At 48.5% G+C, this 10,565-nt stretch overlaps 1 pseudogene; it reads left to right on the top strand.

Moving 5' to 3' along the window:
* The first annotated feature begins 7,246 nt into the window (after positions 1-7,246).
* On the top strand, positions 7,247-9,976 carry LOC128114089 (histone-lysine N-methyltransferase EHMT2-like; annotated as a pseudogene).
* Positions 9,977-10,565: the final 589 nt, after the last annotated feature.

Here is a 10,565-nt window from a genome sequence, read left to right on the forward strand (position 1 = left end):
ACTCAGGAAGTACACAACACAGTAGCTTCAGGAAGTCCCTGAAACTGATCAGATTCACTAGACGCCCCCCCCCCTTCTTCACCAAGGTTATATAATCAGTAAGAACTGCTGAGAGGTACTCTCAGAGAAGGTGAAGTCCTAGAAAAAGTCTGGACCAGTCAAGCTGTCTCAAAGAGACAGAGACTAGCCAACATACCTGGAAAAGGCTCAGCCCACCTGAGCTGTCTAGAAGACACACTCTGACCTGTTGAACTGCCTGCAAGTCATGCAGTGTATGAGCTGTGGTGAGCTGTCACTCATGCTGGCATTTGTTGGTGCAGCTGTCTTTCCATCATTTCTGCTCCAGCAAGCAACTCCAACAAAACTTGTTGGTTCACCACATTGAACTTTGGTAGTATCCTTACTTTGGTAAGTCATTGGTTCTCTGGAGTGAGAAGATGTTCATTCATATCTGTCATACAACATCCTCACACCCAGGTCCAGAACAGTGGCTTGGAGATTTTGCCAAGAATATAAGCAGGAGGTGTGTATGTGTGTGTGTGTGTGTGTGTGTGTGTGTGTGTGTGTGTGTGTGTGTATGTGTGTGTGTGTGTAAATATATATGTGAACATACATATTATATATATACATATATGTGTGTGTATATATATATATATGTATATATGTATCCTGCTCATATATCTATGATGGGAAGCTGCAAAGGCTTCCAGAAAGATTGATGTCCTGGGCAACAGAGTGAAGTTGGAGTGAGGGTACAAGTTATGGTGAAAGGCATCTGGGAGAAGAAGATGCATTTACTGCATATATAGGTCAGCTGTGGATCAGCTGTTTTCAAGAGAGCACAAAACAGAATGAGCCAGAGCTAACTTCAAAAACTGGCTGAAAGAAATGCCTTTTCAAAGGATCCTAAAGTTGATTCAATTAGTCCGTGAAGCAATTTGTGTGCTAGGCATTGATGAATCCAGTAGAGAAAGCAACTGGCTATTAGTGAAGCTTCACAGCTGGGTGGAATAGAGCAAACAAAGAGAGCTCTGCCAGAAATAATCACCATTGACCTAAAGTGGCCATGAACATACCCAAGCTGAACCTCTATCGAGCAGCATTGGAGGCGTCACACTTGTGGGACAGTGACAGGAATAGATCCCACAAAAATAATTCAGCCAGTCACTAAACGAGTAACAATTTAAAAAAAAACTGTGTGTGGGGGGGGGTGGGTGGGTGGGGGGGTGTTAGTAGCAGAGTTACTACGGCGTGCAATGACCAGTTTCTAACAAAACAACAAAAAGTGACACTGGAAACAGGCAAAAAAAAAAAAAAAATTGGCTGTGATTGTGATTGCACATCAGATTTTGCAGGGAGAGATTTCCAAATAATAGTCATTTAAAATATGTTCAAGTACTAATGCGGACTGTGCAAATAGTCATTTAAAATATGTTCAAGTACTAATGCGGACTGTGCTTGAAGACTTAAGAGAAGAAATTATGGCAATATTACATTAAGAGGTCTCTGGTTTTCGAGTGAGACACCGAGGCAGACTTGTCTTTTGGTAAGAGATCTGTTAGGAGTCAATGCTATGGAAAGACAGCATGGCAGGGACTCCTAGGAGAGTTCAGGCCTCTGGGTTTAAGCAGGGATTCCCTATTTGGGGTTTCATAGGGGAGGAGGGGTCCCATGCCATGTAGTTGATGAGTATCCCATAGTGCTTAATGTGTGTGTGTGTGTGTGTGTGTGTGTGTGTGTGTGTGTGTGTGTGTGTGTCCCTTCAGTTAATGAGTATCTATCATACAGGTGTACACGCCCCCTGTAGCCACTGATAGCTTAGAGTGCTTGGCAAACTTCTGTCTTAGTTCCTTTTTGGTTGCTGTGATAAAAGTACCTTAAGGGAGAAAAAGGTTATTGTGGGCTACAGTTCCAAGGGGAGACAGTCCATCATAGTGGGGAGGCATGGTGGCCGGAGCATGATGCTGGCCAGTCACATTGCATTGGTGAACCAGAAGCAGAGAAAGGGCAGGAAGTGGTGCCAGGATATAAAACCTCGAGACCCACACCCAGTGACATCTCCTCCATCCAGGCTCCACCTCCTAAAGGTTGTATAACATCCCTAAATAGTGTCACCAGCCGGGGACCAAGGGTTCAAACACATATGGGGGAACCTTTCACATTCAAACTACAAGAACTTCCTTTGAAGACCTGAGAATTACAGAGTCATACACAGCCACAGTAGAGTGCTTGCTATTTCTTCTTTTACAACAGCTGAAGGGATTTCTAGCGCCTCTCCCCCATTCCCTCTGCTAGGTATCTAAGCTTAGCTGGGTTAATTGAAATAAAGGTCTGTACATCAAGCACAAGTCCACAAAGCATATAAACACAGTGAGGCCCCTTTCAGAATTGACTGGGTGAGGTGATTTTTCACTTTTGCCTTGCATCTTTTTGGCCAATACAAGAGTTGAGATGGGTTCCCACGCTTGGGCACATGCACCAGAGCATCACTCAGAGGCCCCATGAGGGCTTCTGTCTGGGTGAGAAAGCTGTATTGCAAGAGAAGAGCACTTTGGTCCTCCAGCCCTCTCATACCCGAGAGCTCATGCATGGTTAATCTCCATGTATGGCTGAAGTGGGTAGCTACACCCCGCCAGAGTCTGTACATCACCTTGGGTTGAGAAATGAAGAATAACTAATACTCCATTCCATGACTCAGGGATCAGCCAAGAAATGGGGGTTATGCAATTATCCTAGCTAAGTCTCCAAAGAGTCCTTGAGATATATTTTATGAGCTTTGTTTTTATCAGAGATTATTAACAGGTTTAAAGCTTTGAAATTGTTGTGTGTTGAGGTGGAACCAGAATTCAAATTTAGGTCTTCTAATTCTCTATCTCATGCTCTTTCTGGATGGTATCTTCTGGTCCTTTCCATCTCTCATAGCAAACTCTTCACCATGAAATACATAAGTACCACTTCCTTAATTTGCTTTGGCCATTAAAATTTGATTCTCACTTGGGGTTTTGCAATAATTCCTTAGGGTTCCTTCTGACTTGTCCATTTTGACCAGGTTTCAATATGTTTAGATGAACGTTGATATTTGAAAGTATAATTATCCAGAACATAGAAACTGTACTACTGAGCGTACCTTTATCGTTTACTAACAAGACTTGGTGGGCTGTGGAGATGGAGTAGCACCCCATGAAAATGCAAACTGCCTATGGCTCAGGTTCAAATGCATATTCCCACTCAATAGGTCGAAGGCAGGACCAGTGCTGCTAGTTAGTAGATCCCCTTTGAGCAGCGAGATGTAAGGAATTCGCCTTCCTATTCCTGCTGGACCCTACAGCACAGGTTCTACCTGATGACCCCAGGTGACCAAGAAGGAGTTGACTTAAAGATATCCAGTATGATTAAGACAAGAACACAGTCCTGGGCTAGAGAGATGGCTGCTCAGTGGTTAAGAATCTGCAGTCCTCTTTCAGAGGACCTGAGTTTGGATCCATGTTGGGTGGCTCACAACTGCCTGTGACTCTAGTTCCAGAGGACCCAACATCCTCTTAAGGTCCCTACACTGACATGTATGTAACTCAAATAAAATAAAAAATAAATTAAAAAACAGTTCTGATTCCCCAGGTGCCAGTTGCTGTGGCTGGGATGCCCCCACTTGAACTCACACTGGTGATTTGTTTCAGTTGTAACAGTATTAAAATCTGGGGCCTTTAAAGGCCATTAGACAATTAGAGTGTCACCCCTGGTGACAGATCAAGATCCATGTCGTGGTGGTGAGTGTCCCTCCTCTCTTGCTCTCTGTCATATAAATGCATGCTTGCCCTTCCCCCAGCACTGTGCTCTTGGACTTCTCAGCCTCCAGAACTGTAAGCCAGATAAACCTCTGTTCTTTATGAATTACTCAATTTTAGGTATTTAATTATAGCCGCAGAAAACGGACTAAGACATAAATTAACTATGGCAGGTAAAAAGGAGCCTGGAAAGAGTCTCCTAATTGGGTTGGTAATTAGGCAGAAGTTAATTACAATGGATTGCTAAGTGTCACAGTACAGAAAAAGAAAGCCAGCTGGTTGGACGAGGAGTCAAAGGAAAGACTCTTCTCAAGGAGCCAAGAGGGGACGACAAAAGGGAGGACCTAGAACCCAGCCAGCCTACACTGCTCCAGGAGGAGCTGGAGCTGGTCTTGAGTCTACCCATGGCACCTCCCCGTCCTGTGGAAACTCAAAGTAGTTAACCTACCACGGATGAACTCCAACATAGCACAGAGCTGACATTTAGTATAATAAATTGAAGTGGGCCCTTGAGGCTCCCATCATGACAAGATGAAGGCTCCTGCCAATTGACTTCCAGGTGCTGACCCACAACTCTACCCTGATGATATATATGGAGCCGTCACCCTGCTAGCCCCAGCGTGTTCATGAGGTACAATCTAGCTTGCTGCCTACGCTCCACCCCCTAATCTGATGATACTCAACCACCATATCATCTTGGCTACCCTAGAAACGACACCCCTTCTACCTGGCCCTTTATACTTTACAGATCATACCGTGCCTACAGCTTCTTTTGATCCTGAAAACAATCCTGGGTATTGGGTAGAGTACTGTCATTGCTCCTCCATCAATGTCTCTAGTCACATAGTCATGGGCACAGTCATGACGGAGCCCATGTTCTGATGCTGGCTAGGGGTGCAGGAAAATGGGTGAAGAGACAGGAGAGAAGTGTTACTAGAAATCCTGGGGAGTTCCAATTGAGCCACCATGCGATGCCTGGGGAGTGGGGCTCCACTCTTGGGGTACTTAGTTTTGATAACAAAAAGAAGGGACGCACACAGAAGCTTGAGGACAAAGAACGGATTCCAAGAAGCCTGAGCACAAGTTATTAGAGTTTCAAAGGAAAGCCCTAGGGCAGGCAAGCAGTGAATCTCATAGCTGCCTAGGAAGGAAGAAGAGAAGGAATGAAGCCATGATGCTTGAAAGAGGGCGCGGGGGTGGGGGGGGTTGGGGGGGCAGCACAGCCAGGTGTCCTTACGGCAGGGAGGGCAGCTTTAAAAAAAAAAAGAGTAAGGAAGTGAGAGTTAGGAAATGTAAAGGAATTCTTGGGCTCTGGCCAGCATCAGAAAAAGGAGGAAGAGACAAGAAATTCAGAACTCAGAAAGGCAGGAAGCCCATGGACCCATGGATGCTCCTAGGGACTGCTCTTGGTCCCTTTCCAGGTGTGGAGGTTGGGGCAGCGTGTGGGGCGTGGGAAGGACTCTCAGAAGAAAAACCACACTGTCTTAAGGTGAGCTGACCTTCTGAAAAGTGTCCTAGTCAGGTCCCTGACTTGCCCCACTGGATTAACCCTTAAAGGGTAAGACAAGCAAATAGCTCCATCTAGAGCAGTGATTCTCAACCCGTGGGTCATGACCCCTTTGGGGATCTCATATCAGATATCAGATACTTACATTATGATTCATAATAGTATCAAAATTACAGTTATGAAGTAGCAACAAAGTAATTGTGGGGGTCACCACGACATAAGGAACTGCATCAAAGGGTCGTAGCATTAGGAAGGTTGAGAGCCACTGCTCTAGAGGTAGATTTTATCCTTTATAACTCTCTGTTTTAGTCCAACAGGCCTCAAGCATGGAAAAGGGGATTTTTCAGCCCTCCACTTGATTGTCGGGCATACATGGGCTGCAAAGATGGTACAGAGAGGAAGTTAGACAAATGGAGCCCAAGTGTTGGCTGAGATTAGATACAAAGTTCAGGAGACGATGTCAGTGCATAAACAGCTCATAAACAAAGAAATGACCATAAGGTGACCTTTAAAACTATTGGTTGGTTCCTTCCATCCCCTCCAAGGGTTCTGAGGTTTTCTGCTATAAAAGAGGCTTACAGCCTAATAATAAAGGAGTTCTTGCTTGACTTGACTCCCCACTGCCCGATTTCTGATTGTCTCCCATGAGTGGGGCTGGAATGCTCAGGTGGAGGCCGAGCAGTCTTCCAAGGTAAGTGAAACCCTCAGTATGGGTAAAGCAATTTTTCCAAAAGATCCCCAAGAGCCAGGGAAGGACAAAGAAGACAAAGAGGAGCAGGAGGGTGAAGAAACCAAGTTTGACACAAAAATGAAAGTCACCTTCTCTGTACCTTGTGAGCCATACACCCCAAAAGACCAGTCCCCCCCCCCGCCCCCGCCCCTACATCCCTGAAACAGGGGAATGCTCCTGGCCATACACTACCCTTAGAGGGGACCTACGTAACAGGGTTACCTATGACCAGCCATTAGCCGGGGATTAAGGAGCCAATGAACTGACTGACTCATGCAGAGGCCTGTATTACCCAGATAGGGCCCCAAGGGACGAAAAGCATGGGCCCCCAGAACAGATCTCCCCCCCCCAGACATTTCCTGTTAATCTGGTCCCTGGCCCTAATAGGCCACAAGAATGGCACCCGTGGGAGGCCAGACCTAAGGGGCCAGGTGAAGCACAAGCCCATAGCTACATTACCTTGTACAAGGTGTCCGCGCTTGGCCAGGCAGCAGGCAATTGTCCTCATGCTGCTGTTGCTCTGCCTCCACTGGGTGCCCTGCCGCTAGAATACGGACAGCCCCGTGGTGGTCCCGGCAGGTGGAGGCACCCAGAGCCGCCCTGCTGCGATAACTACGGTTACGCGCCGCCTGAGATGGAGACCGTGCGGCTGGTGCTGCGAGGCCACCTTATGGACATCCAGTGTCTGGCTAGCGATGGGATGCTGCTAGTGAGCTGCTGCCTGGCAGGCCAAGTCTGCGTGTGGGACACACAGACCGGGGACTGCCTCACGCGCATCCCGCGCCCAGGGCCACGCCGGGACAGGGAGACGGAGCTTTTGAAGCTCGGGAGAAGTGGAAAAAAACTGTCAGATGGCGATAGAATTAGCCCCACACCACCACCCCCCGAGGGCCTTCATCACCTTCCCTCTTCGGGGACCAGCCAGACCACACCTGCTTAATCGACACCAACATCTCGGTATAGCTGCCCCCAGAGCCTACTCAGCCCAAGCCGCTCTAGGGACTCTGGCTATGACATCAGCCGGCTGGTGCAGCCTGTGTACCAGGAGGAGGACCTGACTGCCATGCACATGCTAGCCCTGCACTCACCCTCCCCGGGATCCTCGCTGCCCCCAGGCTTCTCAAGAAGAGGGGGCTGCACCTGAGAAGAGCTCCCCTCCTCTGGCCTGGGCCTCCAGCACAGCCAGCTCTATCTGGAACTTAGAGCTGCAAGACAACCTCATCGTGGTTGGGGGAAGCAGCGGCCAGCTGGAGGTGTGGGACGCCATTAAAGGGGTGCTCTGGTGCAGCAAGGAGAAGGTCTCCTCAGGCATCACAGCCCTTGTCTTCCTGGACAGGAGGATTGTAGCTGCTCTGCTTAATGGTTCCCTTGATTTCTTTTCCTTAGAGACCCACACTTCCCTCAGCTCCCTGCAGTTCAGAGAGACCCCAGGGCGATACCTCCCAGCTCAGTGTTCAAATGCAAGGACATGGAGAGCCCCAGCGACCCTGTGATCCCCTGACAGACAGCTCAGGGCTTTCACTAACTCTGCCTAACGGCTGCCTCTCAGCTGTGGTTCTGTCCTCAAGGCTGGGCCGTGAAACCCTGGAGAAGGCCTTGGTCATTCAGGAGTCAGAGAGGCGGAAGAAGCTCCATTTCTACCCACAGCAGCTGTACCTATCATCGAAGCAGGGAGAGTCGCAGAAGGTGATCCTTATGCTGCTAGACAACCTGGACCCCAACTTCCAGGGTGACCAGCAGAGCCCCGGCATGCAGTAGCACAGAAGGGGTCCGTGGAGATCTGTCATGTGCTGCTGTGCAGGCAGGAGCCAACATCAATGCAGTAAATAAGCCACAATGCACGCCACTGATGGAGGCCGTGGTGAATAACCACCTGGACGTGGCGCGTTACATGGTGCAGCTAGGTGGCTGTGTCTACAACAAGGAAAAGGATGGCTGCACCTGTCTCCATCATGCAGTCAAAATTGGGAACTTGGAGATGGTTAGCCTGCTGCTGAGCACAAGGCTGGCGGACGTGAATGCGCAGGACAGTGGGGGCTGGACGCCCATCATCTGGGCAGCCGAGTACAAACACATTGACGTGATCCAGATGCTGCTGACCTGAGGTGCTGACGTCACCCTAACTGACAATGAGGAAAGCATCTGCCTGCACTGGGCCTCCTTTACGGGCAGTGCTGCCATTGCCGAGGTCCTCCTGAACGCCCGGTGCCACCTCCATGCTGTCAACTACCATGGGGGCGCACCCCTACGCATCGCTGCCAGGGAGAGCTACCATGACTATGTTCTATTGTTCCTGTCTCGTGGAGCCAACCCTGAGCTTCGGAACAAGGACGGAGACACAGCATGGGACCTGAACGTTTTGACGTGTGGTTTGCACTGCAGCTCAACCACAGGCTTAGGCTCGGGGTAGGGAACCGGGCTGTCTGCACCAAGATCATCTGTCGGGATGTAGTTAGAGGCTACGAGAATGTGCCATCCCCTGCGCCAGTGGTGTGGATGGCAAGCCATGCCCCGAGGATTATGAGAACATCTCCAAGAACTGCGAGACATCCACAATGAACATTGACCAAAACATCACTCACCTACAACGCTGCACGTGTGTGGACGACTGCTCCAGTTCCAACTGTCCGTGTGGCCAGCTCAGCACTCAGCACCCGTTGCTTCAAGAGTTTAATAAGATTAACCCTCCTCTCCCCCCACCCCATCTTTGAGTGTAACCAGGCATGCTCCTGCTGGAGAAGCTGCAAGAACCGCGTGGTGCAGAGCTGCATCAAGGTGCGGCTGCAGCTCTACCAAACAGTCAAGATGGGGTGCGGGGGAGGTGTCCGTGCCCTGCAGACCATTCTCCAGGGCACGTTCAACTGCGAGTATGTTTGGAGAGCTGATCTCTGACGCTGAGGCCGATGTGAGAGAGGATGATTCTTATCTCTTCGACTTGGACAACAAGGATAGAGAGGTTTATGGCATTGATGTCCATTACTATGGCAACATCAGCCACTTCATCAATGTGAACCACCTATGTGACCCCAACATCATTCTTGTCCGGGTTTTCATACTACACCAAGACCTGCCGTTTCCGCACACTGCCTTCTTCAGTTCCAGGGACAGCCGGACTGGGGAAGAGTTGGGGTTTGACTACGGTGACCGATTCTGGGATATCAAGAGCGAGTATTTCACCTGCCAGTGTGGCTCCAAAAAGTGCAAGCACTCAGCTGAGGCCACTGCCCTGGAGCAGAGTCGCCTGGCTCGTCGGGACCCCCACCCTGAGCTGTTGCCTGAGCTCAGTTCCTTGCCCCCCGCCCCACATAAACACCTGAGGACTCTTAAAATCCACGCTGGGGCACTGCCCTTCAGACATTCCTCCATCAGAGACCCCAGTTAGGCCTGGAAGGTCCACAGCCCTTCTTCCAGAGCTGGTTTCTCACTGGGAGTGTGACTCCAGGGCTGGCCACACTCCACTGAGCCAGGCCTCAGTTTGCTGAATTGAAGTTGGGCTTCTGCCAACTGATTCTCTGTGTTCTCAATAAACGTTGGGTTTGACATGGGAAAAAAAAGAAGAAGAAGGGGCTGCCAAATGGGTAAATTTTGTAAAGAAGTGCCCTGAGCCTGAACCTTAAAATAAGGTGGGCTTGTTTAAAAACAAAAAGGGGGAATCTGTGGGCATACATGGACTGCAAAGATGGTACAGAGGAGAAGTTAGACAAATGGAGCCCAAGTTGTTTACACTGCGATTAGATACAAAGATCAAGAGATGATGTCAGTGCATAAACAGCTCGTAAACAAAGAAATGACCATAGGGTGATCTTTAAAACGATTGGCTGGTTCCTTCCACCTCTTCCAAGGGTTCTGAGGTTTTCTGCTATAAAAGAGGCTTACTGCCTAATAATAAACGAGTTCTTGCTTGACTTGACTCCCTGCTGCTAACTGCTGTGGGATGTCTTTGTGTATGCTGTGAATATGTGTTGCTCTCATTGGTTGATAAATAAAACTGCATTGGCCTATGGCAAGATAGCTTAGAGGCAGGTGGGAGATCCAAGAGAGAGATCCAGGAAAAAGAAAGGCAGAGGCAGAGGAAAAGCCAGCCTGCCACCCAAGGAACAACATGCCAGCAGACTGGTAAGCCACGGAACATGTGGCAAAACATAGATTAATAGAAATGTGTTAATTTAAGATATAAGAGCTAGCTAGTAAGAGGCCTGCCATAGACCATACAATTTGGAAATAATATAAGACTCTGTGTGTTTACTTGGGGCCAAAATCAGCTTCAAAGCAATTGGCTGGGATGATCCATCTTCACAGACTGCTACAGCCAAGATTTAACTATAATTCTTAATTTTCTCAGGATCCCCATAAGATTACCAGTGCCCCCAACCAGCAGGAAGTAGTATGAAAAGCTATGCCCTAATTCCCAAAATATTGTTTATAAATGTTTATAATGTTTATTTTTATTTAAAGGGGGTTGATTATACATGCAATCTCTTTCTAAAAAAGGGGGGGGATAGTATAGATATGATAGGATAAAAGGGTAGATTATTGAATCTACTTT

The sequence above is a fragment of the Peromyscus californicus genome, unplaced genomic scaffold, assembly GCF_007827085.1.
Source record: "Peromyscus californicus insignis strain IS unplaced genomic scaffold, ASM782708v3 Scaffold_19__1_contigs__length_69161282, whole genome shotgun sequence".
Classification (NCBI taxonomy): domain Eukaryota; kingdom Metazoa; phylum Chordata; class Mammalia; order Rodentia; family Cricetidae; genus Peromyscus; species Peromyscus californicus.